This window comes from Siphateles boraxobius, unplaced genomic scaffold, assembly GCF_051911475.1.
Source record: "Siphateles boraxobius isolate OS27281-9 unplaced genomic scaffold, OSU_SipBor_1 6, whole genome shotgun sequence".
In the NCBI taxonomy this organism is placed as follows: Eukaryota; Metazoa; Chordata; class Actinopteri; order Cypriniformes; family Leuciscidae; genus Siphateles; species Siphateles boraxobius.
This window is the reverse complement of record NW_027509186.1, coordinates 2,854,433-2,877,553: the sequence shown is the minus strand read 5'-3', so window position 1 is coordinate 2,877,553 and position 23,121 is coordinate 2,854,433. Positions and strand designations below refer to the sequence as shown.

The window sequence follows — 23,121 nt, the reverse complement described above, 5'->3', positions numbered from 1 at the left end:
CTAGTGTCATTCGGCATGGCAGTCTGCCTACAGCTCCTTGGTACGATGGCCTTCACCTGTCTCAAAAGTAAGGGTTTTGTAGCATTTATATTTAAAATGAATCCACTTGTTTCCGCCCAGTTTTGAACTGAGGACCTTTTGCGTGTAAAGCAAACGTGATAACCACTACACTACGGAAACTTGATTTGGACGGCACCCACCTAGTGTCATTCGGCATGGCAGTCTGCCTACAGCTCCTTGGTACGATGGCCTTCACCTGTCTTAAAAGTAAGGGTTTTGTAGCGAATTGCAGCATTTATATTTAACATGCCTCCACTTGTTTCCACCCAATTTTGAACTGAGGACTTTTCGCGTGTAAAGCGAACGTGATAACCACTACACTACAGAAACTTGATTTGGACGGCACCCACCTAGTGTCATTCGGCATGGCAGTCTGCATACAGCTCCTTGGTACGATGGCCTTCACCTGTCTCAAAAGTAAGGGTTTTGTAGCATTGATATTTAAAATGAATCCACTTGTTTCCGCCCAGTTTTGAACTGAGGACCTTTTGCGTGTAAAGCAAACGTGATAACCACTACACTACGGAAACTTGATTTGGACGGCACCCACCTAGTGTCATTCGGCATGGCAGTCTGCATACAGCTCCTTGGTACGATGGCCTTCACCTGTCTTAAAAGTAAGGGTTTTGTAGCGAATTGCAGCATTTATATTTAACATGCCTCCACTTGTTTCCACCCAATTTTGAACTGAGGACTTTTCGCGTGTAAAGCGAACGTGATAACCACTACACTACAGAAACTTGGTTTGGATCTCATTCCCACCTCTTCTAGCGTACGCTTGTTCAAAAGCGACTGAAACTATAGACTGCCCAGTGTTTTTAACATGGCAAAAAGCTGCTAATTTCGTTGGCAGACCGAACATTTTATATTACTGTACAGGAAACCTCAAAGGTCATTTGTTTTATTTTTGTCCTTTTCTAAAGAGATTAAACAACAAACATCCCTGCAAGTGCACTGACCTGCTCAACAGAAAATCGCATACGAAATTTTTGCAAAAATCACCCACAGTTTCCGCCCAGTTTCGAACTGGGGACTTTTCGCGTGTGAGGCGAACGTGATAACCACTACATAACAAACACGTCTTCAGGTTGCAGACATAAATCTTTAGGTGCACGCTTATTAAAAAGCATATAAAGGAAATAAGCGCTGCACCCACCTAGCGTGCCAAAGAGTTTACATTTTCTGTCAGAATCCAACCACTGTTTCTGCTCGGTTTCGAACCGAGGACCTTTCGCGTGTTAGGCGAATGTGATGACCACTACACTACAGAAACCTATTGTTGAGAGGGATGTGCTTTTTAGAAGATGGCTCCTTCCCATAATCTGCCCTGCAAGCAGTGTGACAGTCTGTAAATTCCACAAACAACAGAACAGAGGTCATTCGGCACCCACCTAGTGGGTGCTTCTCATTTCTTATTTGTGCATCCTCGTTTCCTTTCCTCGCTTCCTTTCCTAGCGTCTCAGCTCCACCCCCTGTAGGTTTTGAGGGAAGGACGCAAGGAAAGAAAATGAGGACGGAGGAATCGAATGAAAGCTTTTTTTATTCATTGGAATACTTGATCACTCGCGCGTCACTTCATAGCGTCATCAGCAGCGCTCAAAGGATCTGCCCTTATGTTGTTGAAGTTTGTTTATTTAAGAAATTCATAATAAATGATAATAAAGCAAGATACCCTGTTGAAATATGTGTAATGTGTGGTTTATATAAACTGCAAAGGTAAAGTATACATTAAAACAGATTGTGATCGATGTGAAGGGGGAGGAGAATGTATACGCGCGTCACGTTTAGTCGATAAATCTCTTCCGCATAGGATACACCTGTGTATCCTCGCTCATGACTCCTCTGGAAGCCTCCTCACTCCTCGATCCTCGCCTCCTCGCGGTGCAATTAGAGAATTGAGATGTCCTTCAAGATGGCTGCGCTCGATCGGTTTCCGGGTCATAGGATGGAGGACAGAGGAACGAGGAGACGAGGAGGGATATTGCGAAGCACCCAGTGTCATTCGGCATGGCAGTCTGCCTACAGCTCCTTGATACGATGGCCTTCACCTGTCTTAAAAGTAAGGGTTTTGTAGCGAATTGCAGCATTTATATTTAACATGCCTCCACTTGTTTCCACCCAATTTTGAACTGAGGACCTTTCGCGTGTAAAGCGAACGTTATAACCACTACACTACGGAAACTTGGTCTGGATCTCATTCCCACCTCTTCTAGCGTACGCTTGTTCAAAAGCGACTGAAACTATAGACTGCCCAGTGTTTTTAACATGGCAAAAAGCTGCTAATTTTGTTGGCAGACCGAACATTTTATATTACTGTACAGGAAACCTCAATGGTCATTTGTTTTATTTTTGTCCTTTTCTAAAGAGATTAAACAACAAACATCCCTGCAAGTGTACTGACCTGCTCAACAGAAAATCGCATACGAAATATTTGCAAAAATCACCCACAGTTTCCGCCCAGTTTCAAACTGGGGACTTTTCGCGTGGGAGGCAAACGTGATAACCACTACACTACAAACACGTCTTCAGGTTGCAGACCTAAATCTTTAGGCGCACGCTTATTAAAAAGCATATAAAGGAAATGAGCGCTGCACCCACCTAGTGTGGCAAAGAGTTTACATTTTCTGTCAGAATCAAACCACTGTTTCTGCTCGGTTTCGAACAGAGGACCTTTCGCGTGTTAGGCGAATGTGATGACCACTAAACTACAGAAACCTATTTGTGCTTTTTAGAAGATGGCTCGTTCCCATAATCTGCCCTGCAAGCAGTGTGACAGTCTGTAAATTCCACAAACAACAGAACAGAGGTCATTCGGCACCCACCTAGTGTCATTCGGCATGGCAGTCTGCGTACAGCTCCTTGTTACGATGGCCTTCACCTGTCTTAAAAGTAAGGGTTTTGAAGTGAATTGCAGCATTTATATTTAACATGCCTCCACTTGTTTCCACCCAATTTTGAACTGAGGACCTTTCGCTTGTAAAGCGAACGTGATAACCACTACACTACGGAAACTTGGTTTGGATCTCATTCCCACCTATTCTAGCGCACGCTTGTTCAAAAGCGACTGAAACTATAGACTGCCCAGTGTTTTTAACATGGCAAAAAGCTGCTAATTTTGTTGGCAGACCGAACATTTTATATTACTTCACAGGAAACCTCAATGGTCATTTGTTTTATTTTTGTCCTTTTCTAAAGAGATTAAACCACAAACATCCCTGCAAGTGTACTGACCTGCTCAACAGAAAATCGCATACGAAATTTTTGCAAAAAACACTCACAGTTTCAGAACTTTTTTTTTTTTCAGAACAGAACAGTTAAAATTTTCTGTCAGAATCCAACCACTGTTTCTGCTCGGTTTCGAACCGAGGACCTTTCGCGTGTTAGGCGAACGTGATGACCACTACACTACAGAAACCTATTGATGAGGTGCATGTGATTTTTAGAAGACGGCTCCTTCCCATAATCTGCTCTGCAAGCAGTGTGACAGTCTGTGAATTCCACAAACAACAGAACAGAGGTCATTCGGCATGGCAGTCTGCCTACAGCTCCTTGGTACGATGGCCTTCACCTGTCTCAAAAGTAAGGGTTTTTTAGCGAATTGGAGCATTAAATTTAAAATGCCTCCACTTGTTTCCGCCCAGTATTGAACTGAGGACCTTTCGCGTGTAAAGCGAACGTGATAACCACTACACTACGGAAACTTGATTTGGACGGTACCCACCTAGTGTCATTCGGCATGGCAGTCTGCCTACAGCTCCTTGGTACGATGGCCTTCACCTGTCTTAAAAGTAAGGGTTTTGTAGCGAATTGCAGCATTTATATTTAACATGCCTCTACTTGTTTCCACCCAATTTTGAACTGAGGACCTTTCGCGTGTAAAGCGAACGTGATAACCACTACACTACGGAAACTCTGTTTGGATCTCATTCCCACCTCTTCTAGCGTACGCTTGTTCAAAAGCGACTGAAACTATAGACTGCCCAGTGTTTTTAACATGGCAAAAAGCTGCTAATTTTGTTGGCCGAACATTTTATATTACTGTACAGGAAACCTCAATGGTCATTTGTTTTATTTTTGTCCTTTTCTAAAGAGATTAAACAACAAACATCCCTGCAAGTGTACTGACCTGCTCAACAGAAAATCGCATACGAAATTTTTGCAAAAATCACCCACAGTTTCCGCCCAGTTTCAAAATGGGGACTTTTCGCGTGTGAGGCGAACGTGACAACCACTACACTACAAACACGTCTTCAGGTTGCAGACATAAATCTTTAGGTGCACGCTTATTAAAAAGCATATAAAGGAAATGAGCGCTGCACCCACCTAACGTGCCAAAGAGTTTAAATTTTCTGTCAGAATCCAACCACTGTTTCTGCTCGGTTTTGAACCTTTCGCGTGTTAGGCGAATGTGATGACCACTACACTACAGAAACCTATTGTTGAGAGGGATGTGCTTTTTAGAAGATGGCTCCTTCCCATTATCTGCCCTGCAAGCAGTGTGACAGTCTGTAAATTCCACAAACAACAGAACAAAGGTCATTCGGCACCCACCTAGTGTCATTCGGCATGGCAGTCTGCCTACAGCTCCTTGATACGATGGCCTTCACCTGTCTTAAAAGTAAGGGTTTTGTAGCGAATTGCAGCATTTGTATTTAACATGCCTCCACTTGTTTCCACCCAATTTTGTACTGAGGACCTTTCACGTGTAAAGCAAACGTGATAACCACTACACTACGGAAACTTGGTTTGGATCTCATTCCAACCTCTTCTAGCGTACGCTTGTTCAAAAGCGACTGAAACTATAGACTGCCCAGTGTTTTTAACATGGCAAAAAGCTGCTAATTTTGTTGGCAGACCGAACATTTTATATTACTGTACAGGAAACCTCAATGGTCATTTGTTTTATTTTTGTCCTTTTCTAAAGAGATTAAACAACAAACATCCCTGCAAGTGTACTGACCTGCTCAACAGAAAATCGCATACGAAATTTTTGCAAAAATCACCCACAGTTTCCGCCCAGTTATGAACTGGGGACTTTTCGCGTGTGAGGCGAACGTGATAACCACTACACTACAAACACGTCTTCAGGTTGCAGACATAAATCTTTAGGTGCACGCTTATTAAAAAGCATATAAAGGAAATGAGCACTGCACCCACCTAGCGTGCCAAAGAGTTTACATTTTCTGTCAGAATCCAACCACTGTTTCTGCTCGGTTTCGAACAGAGGACCTTTCGCGTGTTAGGCGAATCTGATGACCACTACACTACAGAAACCTATTATTGAGACGGATGTGCTTTTTAGAAGATGGCTCCTTCCCATAATCTGCCCTGCAGGCAGTGTGACAGTCTGTAAATTCCACAAACAACAGAACAGAGGTCATTCGGCACCCACCTAGTGTCATTCGGCATGGCAGTCTGCCTACAGCTCCTTGGTACGATGGCCTTCACCTGTCTCAAAAGTAAGGGTTTTGTAGCGAATTGCAGCATTTATATTTAAAATGCATCCACTTGTTTCCGCCCAGTTTTGAACTGAGGACCTTTCGCGTGTAAAGCAAACGTGATAACCACTACACTTCCGAAACTTGATTTGGACGTCAGTCCCACCGCTTCTAGGGTACGCTTGTTCAAAAGCGACTGAAACTATAGACTGCCCAGTGTTTTTAACATGGCAAAAAGCTGCTAATTTTGTTGGCAGACCGAACATTTTATATTACTGTACAGGAAACCTCAATGGTCATTTGTTTTATTTTTGTCCTTTTCTAAGAGATTAAACCACAAACATCCCTGCAAGTGTACTGACCTGCTCAACAGAAAATCGCATACGAAATTTTTGCAAAAATCACCCACAGTTTCCGCCCAGTTTCGAACTGGGGACCTTTCGCGTGTGAGGCAAACGTGATAACCACTACACTACGGAAACAAGTCTTCAGGTTGCACACATAAATCTTTAGGTGCACGCTTATTAAAAAGCATATAAAGGAAATGAGCGCTGCACCCACCTAGTGTGGCAAACAGTTTAAATTTTCTGTCAGAATCCAACCACTGTTTCTGCTCGTTTTCGAACCGAGGACCTTTCGCGTGTTAGGCGAACGTGATGACCACTAAACTACAGAAACCTATTGATGAGGTGCATGTGCTTTTTAGAAGATGGCTCCTTCCCATAATCTGCTCTGCAAGCAGTGTGACAGTCTGTAAATTCCACAAACAACAGAACAGAGGTCATTCGGCATTGCAGTCTGCCTACAGCTCCTTGGTACGATGGCCTTCACCTGTCTCAAAAGTAAGGGTTTTGTAGCGAATTGCAGCATTTATATTTAACATGCCTCCACTTGTTTCCGCCCAGTTTTGAACTGAGCACCTTTCCCGTGTAAAGCGAACGTGATAACCACTACACTACGGAAACTTGGTTTGGATCTCATTCCCACCTCTTCTAGCGTACGCTTGTTCAAAAGCGACTGAAACTATAGACTGCCCAGTGTTTTTAACATGGCAAAAAGCTGCTAATTTTGTTGGCCGAACATTTTATATTACTGTACAGGAAACCTCAATGGTCATTTGTTTTATTTTTGTCCTTTTCTAAAGAGATTAAACAACAAACATCCCTGCAAGTGTACTGACCTGCTCAACAGAAAATCGCATACGAAATTTTTGCAAAAATCACCCACAGTTTCCGCCCAGTTTCAAACTGGGGACTTTTCGCGTGTGGGGGGTCGAACGTGATAACCACTACACTACAAACACGTCTTCAGGTTGCAGACATAAATCTTTAGGTGGACGCTTATTAAAAAGCATATAAAGGAAATGAGCGCTGCACCCACCTAACGTGCCAAAGAGTTTAAATTTTCTGTCAGAATCCAACCACTGTTTCTGCTCGGTTTTGAACCTTTCGCGTGTTAGGCGAATGTGATGACCACTACACTACAGAAACCTATTGTTGAGAGGGATGTGCTTTTTAGAAGATGGCTCCTTCCCATTATCTGCCCTGCAAGCAGTGTGACAGTCTGTAAATTCCACAAACAACAGAACAAAGGTCATTCGGCACCCACCTAGTGTCATTCGGCATGGCAGTCTGCCTACAGCTCCTTGATACGATGGCCTTCACCTGTCTTAAAAGTAAGGGTTTTGTAGCGAATTGCAGCATTTGTATTTAACATGCCTCCACTTGTTTCCACCCAATTTTGTACTGAGGACCTTTCACGTGTAAAGCAAACGTGATAACCACTACACTACGGAAACTTGGTTTGGATCTCATTCCAACCTCTTCTAGCGTACGCTTGTTCAAAAGCGACTGAAACTATAGACTGCCCAGTGTTTTTAACATGGCAAAAAGCTGCTAATTTTGTTGGCAGACCGAACATTTTATATTACTGTACAGGAAACCTCAATGGTCATTTGTTTTCTTTTTGTCCTTTTCTAAAGAGATTAAACCACAAACATCCCTGCAAGTGTACTGACCTGCTCAACAGAAAATCGCATACGAAATTTTTGCAAAAACCACCCTTAGTTTCCGCCCAGTTTCGAACTGGGGACCTTTCGCGTGTGAGGCGAACGTGATAACCACTACACTACGGAAACACGTCTTCATGTTGCAGACATAAATCTTTAGGTGCACGCTTATTAAAAAGCATATAAAGGAAAAGAGCGCTGCTACCACCTAGCGTGGCAAACAGTTTAAATAATCTGTCAGAATCCAACCACTGTTTCTGCTCGGTTTCGAACAGAGGACCTTTCGCGTGTTAGGCAAACATGATGAACACTACACTACAGAAACCTATTGATGAGGCACATGTGCTTTTTAGAAGATGGGTCTGTTATGGAATTTTCCATCTATTACCCTTCTTTCAGTGATTCCTAATTATGGTCTCATCTGTTTTCTCACTTGTAGTGAGAGGGGGGCTTGTGTGATAATTTACTGTGGTTGGTGGTCAGTGGAGGTAAGGAAAAGCAGATGGTCAAGGGGTCATCTTGAGTGCATTTGTACTTTATAGCCTAAAGGGTTAAGGGGGCATTTACCTCTCAGGGCCAGGGAGGAATAGAAAAGACAAAGTATACCTCTCTCCCTGAGGGGAGGGCAGGAATAAGGCCTTGGAGAACATGAGATATAAAAAAGACAGACACTGCTTCTCCTTATCGCTCCTCACTGACTCACAAATGTGTATTGGTGACGAGGATCTCTCTTTCAAGAGAATAAATACTTTATAAACTATCAATTTGGACTCAGAGTGTCTCTTACTCAGTGATGATGTTTGTTTGAAGATAAAAAAGCCACAACAGTTTTGGTGTCAGAATAGTGGGATCCTTGGACGTGATTCCGGGACTGACGGACGGACGGAGGCTGATCACCTAGGAACTGACAAAGTTCCAACCCTACCTCGAGAAAAACATTAAGAGACGAGGGACCGTTTCCGCCGTTAGGACCGGATCCGGCCACTGGAATCAAAAGAACTCAAGGTGGCACAGAACAACATCTCTGGGTAAGCGAATTAAATTCAGTTTAAAGGGGGGAAGAGTGAAATTGAACCATATTGGCTGAGGGCTGTTTCTGTGGTACGTAATCTGAGATTAATTGAGATCTATATATAGATCAAGAGGTTTCATACAGATACGAGAGGAGATTAATTGAGATCTGTAACAGATCAAGAGATTTCATACAGATAGGTAACCTGAAAATCAGTTGTTCCACCACGGAGCAAATTGTTTTTAGGTGCTGAGGCTAATTGGGGGGAACCAGAAAAGATTTTTTGGTGAACCATAATTAGGAGGGCACTAATAGTGCAACCCGACCGATTTGGGTTAAAAGAAAAAATCGGGTCTGTTGGGGACGCCTAACAGATCAAGAAAACGCGCGTTGAAGAGAAATCCACAGAGAACAGAAAAGCGGCCAATATGGGGAAATCTCAGAGCAAGATTATGAAATATGATACACCGGTGTACTACCAAATGAGAAAACAGTATGGTCAGAAATGTATGTTAGATATTGAGAAATTAATCAAGCATCATGATTTTCCCGAAGGGGGAACATTGAGCCGCACGAGGCTGAAAGTGGTGAGAGACTCAGTGGAAAAGCGTAGTGAGAAACAATTATCTTGTTGCTGCAAGTGTGTTAAACATGTATGCAAAAAATGTGAAGACACAGTCGATTGCTGGCTTGAGGAAGCAGATAAAAGAGAAAGAAGGCAACTGCAAAAAGAATTAGCAGGAAGGAAAAATGAAAAGTGTGAAAGTCTGCCTGTATGTGTGTCTGCACCACCAGAACCGACTAACCCACAGTATGTTTGTGTTTCCCCACATGAAATTGCGGTGAGACCGGCACCGCCGGAGTACAAAACACACTTCCCAGGAGCCGGATTGACTGCACTGAAGTTTCGACCCCGACCTTGACTGTTCTCCATCGAGACCGACCCAGCCGCGAGCACAAGCCGAACCGCAACCCGAGGCACAAGCAGCAGCGAGAGAGGCACAAGCACAAGCAGAGCGTGAAGCAGCGCATGAAGCGCAAGAAGAGCAAAATGACCGGGCAGCAAGAGCTGAAGCGCTGGCCGCGCGGGAGGAACAAGAGGCGAGAGAGGCCGCACGAGCAGAAGCGCAAAAACAGCAAACAGCGCAGATGGCGTTGGCATTCCAGCAACTAGCGATGCAAACAGCGCAGGCAATGCAACAAGTGCAAGCAGAGGGACAAGCGTCCAGTCACGTGACCCAGGGCGAGAAGGAAGAAATCACAGAAAACACGGACGAGCAACGCGGAGCCAAGCCGAAGAAAATCTTCACAAGATCACAGATCCGAGATGAAACAGCTAACATCACAGCTCCCATGATTGAGGTGGCGGGGCCGGATGGACCGGTGATGGTCTATAGACCGTGGACGGTGACAGACATGAAAGAAGCAATGGCCCATTTGCCAAACCCGGACGATGCAGGTGACAGATTTTCAAACGAACTAGTCACTTTCTGTCAAGAGTTCAGCCCAACCACACAAGAACTGAAGCGACTGCTAGCCGTGAAACTGGGAGCCACGAGCTGGCACAAAGTGAGCAGCCACATGCCGAAAGAAGACCGACGAAGAGCGCACGGGGAGTGGATGAATGATGCCAACGAACCGTATCGAACAACAGTGAGCAAACTCGCCGAAGAAATAAAGAAGGCTTTCCCACCACGAGTGGACACAGAAAAAATCAACAGTTGTTGCCAGGTGAGAGAAGAGCCTGTTCGTGACTATTATGCAAGACTTTTTGAAACATTTCAGAAACACAGCGGCATGTCTGAGCCGGAGGAGAGAGGAGAGCAGCCAGGCACATGGGAGTGTCATTTGCAGAGCCGTTTACTGAATGGACTGAGACCTGAAATCGCACAAGCGGTGAGAGCAAGTTACATCGAGTGGCAGAACGGGCGGCTAACAACCACCCTAGCGCACGCTGTGCACGCCGAGGAACAGCTGCTGACAAAGAAGGACAAAGCCGCGAAAGTAAAGGTGGACAGAGAGCTGCAGCTGGCTGCTGTACAGATCAAAGCTAGCACGAGCGCACCACCAGCGCGGCAGAACTGGGCCAACAAGAAGAAGAAAGTGTATCAGGGAAAGTGGAAATGTGGACTGTGCGAAAGCAACGAACATGACTTTATCAGATGCACGAAGTGCAGAGTGTGCAAGGGCGATGGACACTGGGCAAAGGATTGTCCGGAGGCGCGGAAGGCGGATTGACTACAGAAGAACGGAGAACAGGAGAGGGGAGGGCGAGCGACAGGCATTCAACCGACTGCGAGAAAGGGAAGTGAAAATTTTTTAACACACACACACAACACGCACACATACACTGATGTACATAATGCTTCTTGCAACGAAGAAAATGCTAGCAAACCTTTATGTATGAGTGATGAAAATTTGAATAACGTTGTTTCTGCTGAATGTCTGAGAATGTATAAAGGTTCAGGATTTTTAAGACTACCGAGATATCCACTGTTAGTTGACGGTACAATGATAGAGTTTCTCGTGGACTCGGGTGCAGCCCGGTCCACAATAAGGCCATTTGACTTGCCATGCAAACCAAGATTGACGAATGTGGTGTTTGAAAGCACGTCAGCGTCAGGGCATGAAATTTCAGAAAATTTCACTGTGCCGTTACAATGCGAGACGGAGGGGGGCAAAGCATTGAAACATGCGTTTTTGTGCTCTGCAACCTGTCCGGCTCCATTGTTGGCAAGAGATTTAATGTGTGAATTAAATTTGAAACTGACTGCGGGCCCGATGGGTATTGTTATTGAGGAAGAACAGCAAATGTGTTGTGCTAAATTTGAGCCACAATGGGCATACGAGTGGCAGGTAAAAGATTCTGATTGGGCAAAAATGATTTTGAACATGGCAAAAGATCGAACAGTATCAGATAACACAGAAAATATGATGCCTGACAAATTGCATTGCACGTCACATGTTGTCTTTGAGCGTGAACCTCAGTTTGAGGAAGAGTGGTTTAACGAGACAGAAGATGAGAAAATGAAGTTTGATAAAATGTTCTGGAATGAGAATGTGTGTGCGCTTTCAGCTTGCCTGTCAGAAAAACAAATGAAGTTGTATTTGATAACAGGAATGTCGGAGCCTCACTTATCAGTAACCAAGGGCAAAGCGCAGCAGTGGGCAGATTTGGGTCCTTTTGTGAGACAGTGCATGACAGCCACAGATTGGGCTGAAAAGGGAGACGGGGTGCAGAAGAGTGACAGTATAGGGGCATTCATGCTGCCATGTGATTTTGAGGTTGAGGTACACAGAGCTGTGACTGCTATTGTTCAGAGTGTAATGGAGAAGCATGATAACGGAGCTATTCCTGCCACAGATATTCATCCTATCCTGGCAGAAATACCTTCAGCATTGTGGGCGAAACACAAGTATGATGTTGGATTGATTAAAAATTGTGAACCAGTGGTAATCACCCCAAAGTCTGATTACAGGCCGTGTCAACCGCAATATCCCCTGAAAAAGGAGGCATTGCGAGGGATCCGGCCAGTTTTTGAATCTCTCCTGAAAGAGAAAGTCATCATCCCGTGTCATGATTCTCCAGTACGAACACCCATTTTCCCAGTAAAAAAGGCAACAGCTAATCAGAATGACGTGGTTCAGTGGCGGTTTGTGCAGGATTTGATTTCAGTTAATGAAGCTGTTATCGCGAGAGCGGCACGAGTACCGAACCCGTACACGATCTTGTCACAGATTCCGCAAGATGCAACATACTTCACTGTGGTTGATTTGGCCAACGCGTTTTTTAGCGTCCCAGTGGCAAAAGAAAGTCAGTTCTGGTTTGCGTTTGATTTTGATAACAAACCGTATACTTTCACCCGTTTGTGCCAAGGTTTTTCTGAGTCCCCAACTATTTATAATGAGGCGCTCAAACGAAGCCTCGAACCATTAATTTTGTCAAACGGAACAGCGCTGTTGCAATATGTGGACGATCTGTTGATTTGTGCACGAGATGAGGCTGTATGTGTGGCTGACAGTGTGTCTCTCTTGAAGCATTTGGAAAGGGAGGGGCACAAGGTCAGTCTGGCTAAGCTGCAGTTTGTGAAGCAGAAAATAACTTTTTTGGGTCACATGATCACACCAAACAGTAAAGCTCTCTCTGAAAAACGAGTTAAAGCGATCAAAGATGTACCAAGACCAGTAACAAAGAAACAATTGTTGTCATTTTTGGGAATGTGTGCATATTGTCGAACGTTTATTCCAAATTATGCACTGTTGGAAAAGCCCTTGAGAGCCCTGACAGCAGGGAAAGGGCTGAGGTCATGTGACAAGATTGATTGGCCAGCAGAAGCACAGGAAGCTTTTGAAACTTTGAAAATGCAACTGGCTCAGGCTCCAGCGTTGGGCCTCCCAGCAGTTGACAAGCCATTTATACAGATGGTAGATGAAAAATACGGCTTTATGAGTTCAGTGCTCTTGCAAACCCATGGTGACAGACTAAGACCAGTAGCATATTTTTCAACGAAACTTGATGCAGTTGCAGCAGGTCTGCCACTCTGCCTGAGAGCTGTGGCAGCTGCTGAGCTGGCTGTGCTGGCTTCAAGAGAATTTGTGGGGTATTCTGATTTGACTTTGATGGTCCCACACGCAGTTACCATGATTTTGCAAGAACAGAAAACATCACACTTATCTTCAGCCAGATGGTTGAGATACCACACAATTTTGCTCGATATGCCGAACATAACTGTGAAGAGATGTACAACTTTGAATCCTGCCACACTTCTGCCAACAGAAGATGATGGGGAGGAACATCACTGTTGTCTTTCTGTTTTGGAGCAGGTGTGTACTCCACGTCCAGACCTGTTGGACACACCTTTGGAGAATTGTGATAATGTCCTCTTTGTGGATGGATCAGCATCCAAAGATCCACAAACAGGCCTGAATAAGGTTGGTTTTGCGGTGACTACTGAATTTGAAGTTGTAAAATCTGGCAAATTGCCGTCAACTTATTCAGCTCAGGCAGCTGAATTGGTTGCACTGACAGAAGCGTGTAAATTAATGGCAGACAAATGTGTGACGATTTACACAGACTCGCGTTATGCTTTCGGGATTACACATGATTTCGGAGCAATTTGGAAGCACAGGAATTTTTTGAAGTCGGATGGACATCCGATATTGAACGCTTCACTGGTCTCTAAGCTTTTGGAGGCCATTCTTTTGCCAGACAAGGTTGCAGTCTGTAAATGCGCAGCGCACTCTAACGATTAAAGCTTTATTTCCACAGGAAACGCGAGAGCCGACGCGGCAGCGAAGGCCGCGGCAGCGCAGGAGACAAAAGAAACGACGTGTACTTTGGTATCTGTGGCTAACCCTGACATTTCTCCTTGTTTAGAAAGCATGCAGACTTTTTCCACAGGAGCAGAAAAACAGAAATGGAGGTCGTCTGGATGCAGCCTCCAGGGGGGTGTATGGATGAGTGATGGCATTCCTTGTTTACCCAAACACTTCTTTCAGCATTACGCTAAGTTAACACATGGGTTAGACCACGTGTCGAAGGGAAGTATGGTAATGCAGATGAAAGATTTATGGTATACTAAAGGATTTACAACCTTTGCTGAAAATTTTTGCAAAAGGTGTGTCACTTGTAACACACACAATGTGGCAAGAGGGATAAAAACACCCTTAGCATCCCAACCAGCCCCAGCAGGTCCGTTTGAGTATCTGATGATGGATTTCATCGAATTAACCCCTTGTGGGAAACAGAAACACTGTCTGGTAATGGTAGACATGTGGTCAAATTGGGTGGAGGCTTTCCCGACATCACAGCAAGATTCGGCAGCAGTGGCAAAGGCCCTGCTAACCGAAATCGTGCCAAGATGGGGGATACCAAGAAAAATCAGCTCTGACAATGGCAGACATTTTGTAAATGCTGCAATAAAGCAGGTGGGAGAGTTCTTGGGCATTGATATGAGAACACATTGTAGTTACGCTCCCTCGTCAGCAGGGGTGGTAGAGAGATCAAATCAAACAATCAAGAACAAATTGGCAAAATGTTCCGAAGAGACGGGTCTGTCTTGGGTTAAGGCCCTACCAATCGTACTGATGTACATGAGAATGAGGAAAAGAGTGAAAACAAACCTGAGCCCATTCGAAATTTTGTTTGGCAGGCCGCCATTCATGGGCATAGAAGGGGGTAAACAAAGGCTGCCATCCACGAATGTGTGTGAGAATGACATGTTGAATTACTGCAAAGAAATGTCTTGTCTGTTATCACAAATTTCTGTGCAGGTGAAAGCTGCCCAGGGGAAAGTTGCTGAGACGTTTCTGCACAAGGTCAGGCCAGGTGATTTCGTGGTGATTCGTGATCACAGGAGAAAGAGCTGGAAGGCGAAAAGGTGGCTTGGGCCTTTCCAGGTGCTTCTGGTGACGTACACGGCAGTGAAGGTCGCAGAGAGGGCCACGTGGGTGCACGCGAACCATTGCAGGAAGGTGCCGCCCATTGCGGAGGCGGAGCAATCGCAGGAGGGGGTTCAACGAGCATAATCGTCAAGGTCCAGTTATTGACAAGCAAGAAAGGTACCGTTATCTGTGCAAGAGCAAGGCCATGCAAAAGACATAACAGAGCCTGCAGATACAGACCTTTGCATTGAAGCAGCAGGGAGGAGACAGGAGGAAGCAAACAACTTTGATTTTGCCAAGCGGTATCCAGCTGGAAACCGTGTGGCCAACGGAACAGATAAGACTTTCTTGGTAGTGCTTTCAAGAACTGAACTGTCTTAACACTTTCTGGTCATACAGCAGATCAGAGTAACCGAGAACATGGAGCGTACCAGACCCTGGCACCCATTCAGAGTGCCAGGAATGTGTGGCCTGGTTAAGACTACAGGCATAATGACTGTGTTGTCAGTGACAATTTGCTTGATAATAATGCATTTTACAGCAGGCCTGAAAATATTACCAACAGGAGAACAGACCAACAGGACTGAGACAACGGAGCGGAACGACACCGCTCGACAACGTGCTAGGAGAGGCGCATTCAAAGAGGTGGAGCCAGTGAGAGGCCTCGAGGGGGGCACGGTGACAGTTCACGAAGGATCAAATGTGAGTTTCGGGTGCAACCCCTATCAAACAAACTGTCCAGGCTGTCAGGGGCGCAGCGAAGACTATGCAGGCTTCTACTTCTGCGAACACCCATGTAAGTGGAGCGACGTGAAAGCATATGCCTCCAACTACAAGGGAGGAACAGATAAAAGATTTCAAGTATTTGCAAAACACAGACTAAGCAACAACAGGTATGGGATGACAGTCGAGCTAGCACAAGTAAGACTGACAGATCAAGGCAAGTACTATTGTGGATTAGATTTAGAGGGAAAGGATTGGTACGAAGAAGTTGACATTATTGTAAACGAGGCAGTTCCAACTTTAAAACCTTTTGTAGCACCTGAGGTCGAACGAGAAGCGAGGGACGAACTGGCGTGGATGGGGAACGGAGAAGTGACACGAGATCAGGGGAACCCTGAAGTGCAGAAAGCCATGATGAAGTGTCAAGGTAACAAAGCCTGTGCTCTGGCTATGCTGCAGAAAGAAGAGTTAGAAATATCAACGAGCTGCTGGCTGTGTCTGCAGATGTCACACGCTTGGAAGGTCGTCCCACTGACTATAGCAACAGCTAATGAAACAAAGTGTCTAATTCCAAAACAAATGACTGATGTGCTTTTAGCAGCAGCTGAACTGGAGAAAGGAGAGACATCGACGAAACGACCTAAGGACAGCTGTGACAACGTTCGACGATATAACAACACTGATATAGCAATTCCTCCACTGAGAGTAACACACGAGAAAGGTGATGTGTGCGTTTGTTCAGACACGCAGAAACTTTTCACGACAGGCTGGTCTGACTGCAGGGTCAGAATCAACACAAAGGGCGGAACAGTGAACAATTGCACAGCGACACTCGACGGCAAGGAGATTAGTTTCACATGTCCATTTGGTGAGCTGCATGAGACTTCACCAGCAGCTGTGTGGGTATGTGGGGACAGGGCGTTTCACAGAATGCCTAAACACGGGTGGTCAGGGTGCTGTTATCCAGCGTTGATAAATGTGGGAACATCTGTGTATTTGCCAAACAAAACACCAAGGGCGAGGGAAAAAAGAAATGTTAAGATTTTGCCTGGGGTTCTGCCAAAACATTATTCGGGGTATACATTATCTGATCCATGGACAACACCTGGGGCAAATGTGGGGTGGTCTCTTTTCCTGGGGGTGGGAACAACGGTAACGATTAATAAGGTTAATGGTTTAGCATGGTCTGTATTAGCAATAGCAAATGCCACTGAAAATGCTATAAACATGATAAATGATGAAATGAGACATTTACGAGAGGCAGTTATTCAAAATCGATTAGCTTTGGATTTAATTACTGCAGAACGGGGGGGCATTTGTAAGATGTTAGGCGTGTCTTGTTGTTTCAATATTCCAGATTACAGTGACAACATAACAAATGTGATCGAGCACATGAGAAAGGCGGTGCAGGAGCCTGAACCAGTGGAAGAGAACTGGCTGACCTGGATAATGAATTTTAAAGGGGGCTGGGGATTTTGATTAGCTCAGACTGTGATGCCAATATTAGTCATAGTAGTACTGATTCTGTTATGTATACCATGTATTATACAATGTGTGTCTAGCTTAGTGCAGAGACTGGTTAAAGGTGGAATGTCTGTTCAATTGGTGAAAATGACAGCCTATCCGAATGATGATGTTGATGAACAACAATATGATGACACAAGTAGCGGAAGTTACAGTGAAACGTGCTAATTGAGTAAAGAAAATGTGTTTCCTTTTCATCACAAGATGGCGTAAAAGGACAGGGTTTGAAACTGAGTGATTTTTATTATAGTTTTTCTGTTTTGTTTTCTTACTGTATTATAACTATTTCTTGTTTATACTAAGGTGACTGAGGGTCCGATCTAGGTCGGGAGTGCAATAACAGTGCTTATTCACTCAGCCCGGCCTTGGATAAACTGTTTACTTGCTTGCTAGAATATTACGGGGCCTTTCCCCCACAAAAACAGCCTTATGCTTCTTCATTCTAAAACTTTCTTCACAGGTTCAAGGAGAGTGATTTTATGTGACTTGAATTTGCATTTATTATTACTATTATTGCAATGTTTGATTAATCAGTTATCATAGTATGATAAACAGAGAGGAGTTGTTATGGAATTTTCCATCTATTACCCTTCTTTCAGTGATTCCTAATTATGGTCTCATCTGTTTTCTCACTTGTAGTGAGAGGGGGGCTTGTGTGATAATTTACTGTGGTTGGTGGTCAGTGGAGGTAAGGAAAAGCAGATGGTCAAGGGGTCATCTTGAGTGCATTTGTACTTTATAGCCTAAAGGGTTAAGGGGGCATTTACCTCTCAGGGCCAGGGAGGAATAGAAAAGACAAAGTATACCTCTCTCCCTGAGGGGAGGGCAGGAATAAGGCCTTGGAGAACATGAGATATAAAAAAGACAGACACTGCTTCTCCTTATCGCTCCTCACTGACTCACAAATGTGTATTGGTGACGAGGATCTCTCTTGCAAGAGAATAAATACTTTATAAACTATCAATTTGGACTCAGAGTGTCTCTTACTCAGTGATGATGTTTGTTTGAAGATAAAAAAGCCACAACAGGTCCTTCCCATAATCTACTCTGCAAGCAGTGTGACAGTCTGTGAATTCCACAAACAACAGAACAGAGGTCATTCGGCATGGCAGTCTGCCTACAGCTCCTGGGCACGATGGCCTTCACCTGTCTTAAAAGTAAGGGTTTTGTATCGAATTGCAGCATTTATATTTAACATGCCTCCACTTGTTTCCGCCCAGTTTTGAACTGAAGACCTTTGCGTGTAAAGCGAACGTGATATCATGGCATGTGCTTTTTAGAAGATGGCTCCTTCCCATAATCTGCTCTGCAAGCAGTGTGACAGTCTGTGAATTCCACAAACAACAGAACAGAGGTCATTCGGCATGGCAGTCTGCCTACAGCTCCTTGGTACGATGGCCCTTCACCTGTCTCAAAAGCAAGGGTTTTGTAGCGAATTGGAGCATTACATTTAAAATGCCTCCACTTGTTTCCGCCCAGTTTTGAACTGAGGACCTTTCGCGTGTAAAGCAAACGTGATAACCACTACACTACGGAAACTTGATTTGGACGTCAGTCCCACCGCTTCTAGGGTACGCTTGTTCAAAAGCGACTGAAACTATAGACTGCCCAGTGTTTTTAACATGGCAAAATGCTGCTAATTTTGTTGGCTGACCGAACATTTTATATTACTGTACAGGAAACCTCAATGGTCATTTGTTTTATTTTTGTCCTTTTCTAAAGAGATTAAACCACAAACATCCCTGCAAGTGTACTGACCTGCTCAACAGAAAATCGCATACGAAATTTTTGCAAAAACCACCCTTAGTTTCCGCCCAGTTTCGAACTGGGGACCTTTCGCGTGTGAGGCGAACGTGATAACCACTACACTACGGAAACACGTCTTCAGGTTGCAGACATAAATCTTTAGGTGCACGCTTATTAAAAAGCATATAAAGGAAATGAGCGCTGCTACCACCTAGCGTGGCAAACAGTTTAAATATTCTGTCAGAATGCAACCACTGTTTCTGCTTGGTTTCGAACAGAGGACCTTTCGCGTGTTAGGCGAACATGATGAACACTACACTACAGAAACCTATTGATGAGGCACATGTGCTTTTTAGAAGATGGCTCCTTCCCATAATCTACTCTGCAAGCAGTGTGACAGTCTGTGAATTCCACAAACAACAGAACAGAGGTCATTCGGCATAGCAGTCTGCCTACAGCTCCTGGGTACGATGGCCTTCACCTGTCTTAAAAGTAAGGGTTTTGTATCGAATTGCAGCATTTATATTTAACATGCCTCCACTTGTTTCCGCCCAGTTTTGAACTGAAGACCTTTGCGTGTAAAGCGAACGTGATATCATGGCATGTGCTTTTTAGAAGATGGCTCCTTCCCATAATCTGCTCTGCAAGCAGTGTGACAGTCTGTGAATTCCACAAACAACAGAACAGAGGTCATTCGGCATGGCAGTCTGCCTACAGCTCCTTGGTACGATGGCCTTCACCTGTCTCAAAAGTAAGGGTTTTGTAGCGAATTGGAGCATTACATTTAAAATGCCTCCACTTGTTTCCACCCAGTTTTGAACTGAGGACCTTTCACGTGTAAAGCAAACGTGATAACCACTACACTACGGAAACTTGATTTGGACGTCAGTCCCACCGCTTCTAGGGTACGCTTGTTCAAAAGCGACTGAAACTATGGACTGCCCAGTGTTTTTAACATGGCAAAATGCTGCTAATTTTGTTGGCAGACCGAACATTTTATATTACTGTACAGGAAACCTCAATGGTCATTTGTTTTATTTTTGTCCTTTTCTAAAGAGATTAAACCATAAACATCCTTGCAAGTGTACTGACCTGCTCAACAGAAAATCGCATACGAAATTTTTGCAAAAACCACCCACAGTTTCCACCTGGGGACCTTTCGCGTGTGAGGCGAACGTGATGACCACTACACTACAGAAACCTATTGATAGCGCATGTGCTTTTTAGAAGATCCCTCCTTCCCATAATCTGCTCTGCAAGCAGTGTGACAGTTTGTAAATTCCACAAACAACAGAACAGAGGTTATTCGGCATGGCAATCTGCCTACAGCTCCTTTGTACGATGGCCTTCACAAGGGTTTTGTAGCGATTTGCAGCATTTATATTTAACATGCCTCCACTTGTTTCCACCCAGTTTTGAACTGAGGACCTTTGCGTGTAAAGCGAACGTGATATCATGGCATGTGCTTTTTAGAAGATGGCTCCTTCCCATAATCTGCTCTGCAAGCAGTGTGACAGTCTGTGAATTCCACAAACAACAGAACAGAGGTCATTCGGCATGGCAGTCTGCCTACAGCTCCTTGGTACGATGGCCTTCACCTGTCTCAAAAGTAAGGGTTTTGTAGCGAATTGGAGCATTACATTTAAAATGCCTCCACTTGTTTCCACCCAGTTTTGAACTGAGGACCTTTCACGTGTAAAGCAAACGTGATAACCACTACACTACGGAAACTTGATTTGGATGTCAGTCCCACCTCCTCTAGGGTACGCTTGTTCAAAAACGACTGAAACTATAGACTGCCCAGTGTTTTAAACATGGCAAAAAGCTGCTAATTTTGTTGGCAGACCAAACATTTTTTATTACTGTACAGGAAACCTCAACGGTCATTTGTTTTATTTTTGACAGAAAATGTGCCTGCATCCCTGCAAGTGTACTGACCTGCTCAACAGAAAATCGCATAAGAAAATTTTGCGAAAACCACCCACAGTTTCCACCCAGTTTCGAACTGGGGACCTTTCGCGTGTGAGGCGAACGTGATAACCACTACACTACGGAAACACGTCTTCAGGTGGCAGACATAAATCTTTAGCTGCACGCTTATTAAAAAGCATATAAAGGAAATGAGCGCTGCTACCACCTAGCGTGGCAAACAGTTTAAATTTTCTGTCAGAATCCAACCACTGTTTCTGCTCGGTTTTGAACAGAGGACCTTTCGCGTGTTAGGCGAACGTGATGAACACTACACTACAGAAACCTATTGATGACGCACATGTGCTTTTTAGAAGATGGCTCCTTCCCATAATCTACTCTGCAAGCAGTGTGACAGTCTGTGAATTCAACAAACAACAGAACAGAGGTCATTCGGCATGGCAGTCTGCCTACAGCTCCTGGGTACGATGGCCTTCACCTGTCTTAAAAGTAAGGGTTTTGTATCGAATTGCAGCATTTATATTTAACATGCCTCCACTTGTTTCCACCCAGTTTTGAACTGAAGACCTTTGCGTGTAAAGCGAACGTGATATCATGGCATGTGCTTTTTAGAAGATGGCTCCTTCCCATAATCTACTCTGCAAGCAGTGTGACAGTCTGTGAATTCCACAAACAACAGAACAGAGGTCATTCGGCATGGCAGTCTGCCTACAGCTCCTTGGTACGATGGCCTTCACCTGTCTCAAAAGCAAGGGTTTTGTAGCGAATTGGAGCATTACATTTAAAATGCCTCCACTTGTTTCCGCCCAGTTTTGAACTGAGGGCCTTTCGCGTGTAAAGCAAACGTGATAACCACTACACTACGGAAACTTGATTTGGACGTCAGTCCCACCGCTTCTAGGGTACGCTTGTTCAAAAGCGACTGAAACTATAGATTGCCCAGTGTTTTTAACATGGCAAAATGCTGCTAATTTTGTTGGCAGACCGAACATTTTATATTACTGTACAGGAAACCTCAATGGTCATTTGTTTTATTTTTGTCCTTTTCTAAAGAGATTAAACCACAAACATCCCTGCAAGTGTACTGACCTGCTCAACAGAAAATCGCATACGAAATTTTTGCAAAAACCACCCACAGTTTCCGCCCAGTTTCGAACTGGGGACCTTTCGCGTGTGAGGCGAACGTGATAACCACTACACTACGGAAACACGTCTTCAGGTTGCAGACATAAATCTTTAGGTGCACGCATATATTAAAAAGCATATAAAAGAAATGAGTGCTGCACCCACCTAGTGTGCCAAACAGTTTAAATTTTCTGTCAGAATCCAACCACTGTTTCTGCTCGGTTTCGAACCGAGGACCTTTCGCGTGTTGGGCGAACGTGATGACCACTACACTACAGAAACCTATTGATGAGACACATGTGCTTTTTAGAAGATGGCTCCTTCCCATAATCTGCTCTGCAGGCAGTGTGACAGTCTGTAAATTCCACAAACAACAGAACAGAGGTCATTCTGCATGGCAGTCTGCCTACAGCTCCTTGGTACGATGGCCTTCACCTGTCTCAAAAGTCATACCGATCTTTATGGGAGCTCCCTGGGCACAGCGCTATGGAGGGCCAGGATCGGAGTTGGGCTTGCACGATTGGAAGGCGCAGACGGAATATCTGGCCGGATTACAGGGACTGAGTGCATCACAGAAAGTACAGTTTGTGTTGGGGTCTTTGGAAGGAGAAGCCAAAAGAGAAGTTCTTGCTGCATCAGAAGCCACACGGGCTACCGCGAAAACTATCTTCGATTTCCTGTCCGGATTATATGGAGACTCTACCCCGGTGGCCACTCTTCGTGCCCAGTTCTTTAACTATCAACAGGGGCCTAAGCAGACTCTACGGGCATACTCCTTGAAATTGTGGGAGCAGTTTGGCCGGCTGTTGGGTGAACTTCGTCGGGGTCGAGTCGAGGGCGGATCGATGGTGAGAGAGAGGTCGTATTCGGAGAAGGGGCGAGCTCCTGTGCGCCGCCCCCTACGTCCTGTGGGCCCCCGGTTCCAGTGGGATGACCAGGGAAGGCCCATCTGTATTAATTGTGGAGACCCGGGATACATCAGTCGTCAGTGTGGGCTCCGTCGGGGTTCTCAAGGGGGTTTTTAGTCCCACCGGCTACTGTGGGTCAAGTGGCCGGGACCCCTTTGTGTGACCCTCCTTCTGTTCCTGTTTTACGAGACGACAGGGTTGGGCGCTGTCCCACCGTGGAGGTTCAAGCTAACGGAGTCACGATAGATTGTCTGGTCGATACAG

At 44.8% G+C, this 23,121-nt stretch overlaps 14 non-coding genes across 14 annotated transcripts; all 14 read right to left on the bottom strand.

Annotated features, from left to right (window-relative positions):
- Nucleotides 1–107: 107 nt before the first annotated feature.
- On the bottom strand, nucleotides 108–180 carry trnav-uac (transfer RNA valine (anticodon UAC)). Its single transcript has one exon. It is a non-coding gene; the product is annotated as a tRNA-Val (tRNA).
- Nucleotides 181–517: 337 nt separating this feature from the next.
- Nucleotides 518–590, bottom strand: trnav-uac (transfer RNA valine (anticodon UAC)). The gene has a single exon. It is a non-coding gene; the product is annotated as a tRNA-Val (tRNA).
- Nucleotides 591–1,260: 670 nt separating this feature from the next.
- Nucleotides 1,261–1,333, bottom strand: trnav-aac (transfer RNA valine (anticodon AAC)). The gene has a single exon. It is a non-coding gene; the product is annotated as a tRNA-Val (tRNA).
- Nucleotides 1,334–2,999: 1,666 nt separating this feature from the next.
- On the bottom strand, nucleotides 3,000–3,072 carry trnav-uac (transfer RNA valine (anticodon UAC)). The gene has a single exon. It is a non-coding gene; the product is annotated as a tRNA-Val (tRNA).
- Nucleotides 3,073–3,402: 330 nt separating this feature from the next.
- Nucleotides 3,403–3,475, bottom strand: trnav-aac (transfer RNA valine (anticodon AAC)). The gene has a single exon. It is a non-coding gene; the product is annotated as a tRNA-Val (tRNA).
- A 213-nt stretch (nucleotides 3,476–3,688) lies between these two features.
- trnav-uac (transfer RNA valine (anticodon UAC)) lies at nucleotides 3,689–3,761 on the bottom strand. The gene has a single exon. It is a non-coding gene; the product is annotated as a tRNA-Val (tRNA).
- Nucleotides 3,762–5,907: 2,146 nt separating this feature from the next.
- On the bottom strand, nucleotides 5,908–5,980 carry trnav-cac (transfer RNA valine (anticodon CAC)). The gene has a single exon. It is a non-coding gene; the product is annotated as a tRNA-Val (tRNA).
- Nucleotides 5,981–7,562: 1,582 nt separating this feature from the next.
- trnav-cac (transfer RNA valine (anticodon CAC)) lies at nucleotides 7,563–7,635 on the bottom strand. The gene has a single exon. It is a non-coding gene; the product is annotated as a tRNA-Val (tRNA).
- Nucleotides 7,636–18,615: 10,980 nt separating this feature from the next.
- On the bottom strand, nucleotides 18,616–18,688 carry trnav-uac (transfer RNA valine (anticodon UAC)). Its single transcript has one exon. It is a non-coding gene; the product is annotated as a tRNA-Val (tRNA).
- A 266-nt stretch (nucleotides 18,689–18,954) lies between these two features.
- Nucleotides 18,955–19,027, bottom strand: trnav-cac (transfer RNA valine (anticodon CAC)). The gene has a single exon. It is a non-coding gene; the product is annotated as a tRNA-Val (tRNA).
- A 1,853-nt stretch (nucleotides 19,028–20,880) lies between these two features.
- On the bottom strand, nucleotides 20,881–20,953 carry trnav-cac (transfer RNA valine (anticodon CAC)). Its single transcript has one exon. It is a non-coding gene; the product is annotated as a tRNA-Val (tRNA).
- Nucleotides 20,954–21,621: 668 nt separating this feature from the next.
- On the bottom strand, nucleotides 21,622–21,694 carry trnav-uac (transfer RNA valine (anticodon UAC)). The gene has a single exon. It is a non-coding gene; the product is annotated as a tRNA-Val (tRNA).
- Nucleotides 21,695–21,960: 266 nt separating this feature from the next.
- On the bottom strand, nucleotides 21,961–22,033 carry trnav-cac (transfer RNA valine (anticodon CAC)). The gene has a single exon. It is a non-coding gene; the product is annotated as a tRNA-Val (tRNA).
- A 125-nt stretch (nucleotides 22,034–22,158) lies between these two features.
- On the bottom strand, nucleotides 22,159–22,231 carry trnav-aac (transfer RNA valine (anticodon AAC)). Its single transcript has one exon. It is a non-coding gene; the product is annotated as a tRNA-Val (tRNA).
- Between the last annotated feature and the right edge of the window lie 890 nt (nucleotides 22,232–23,121).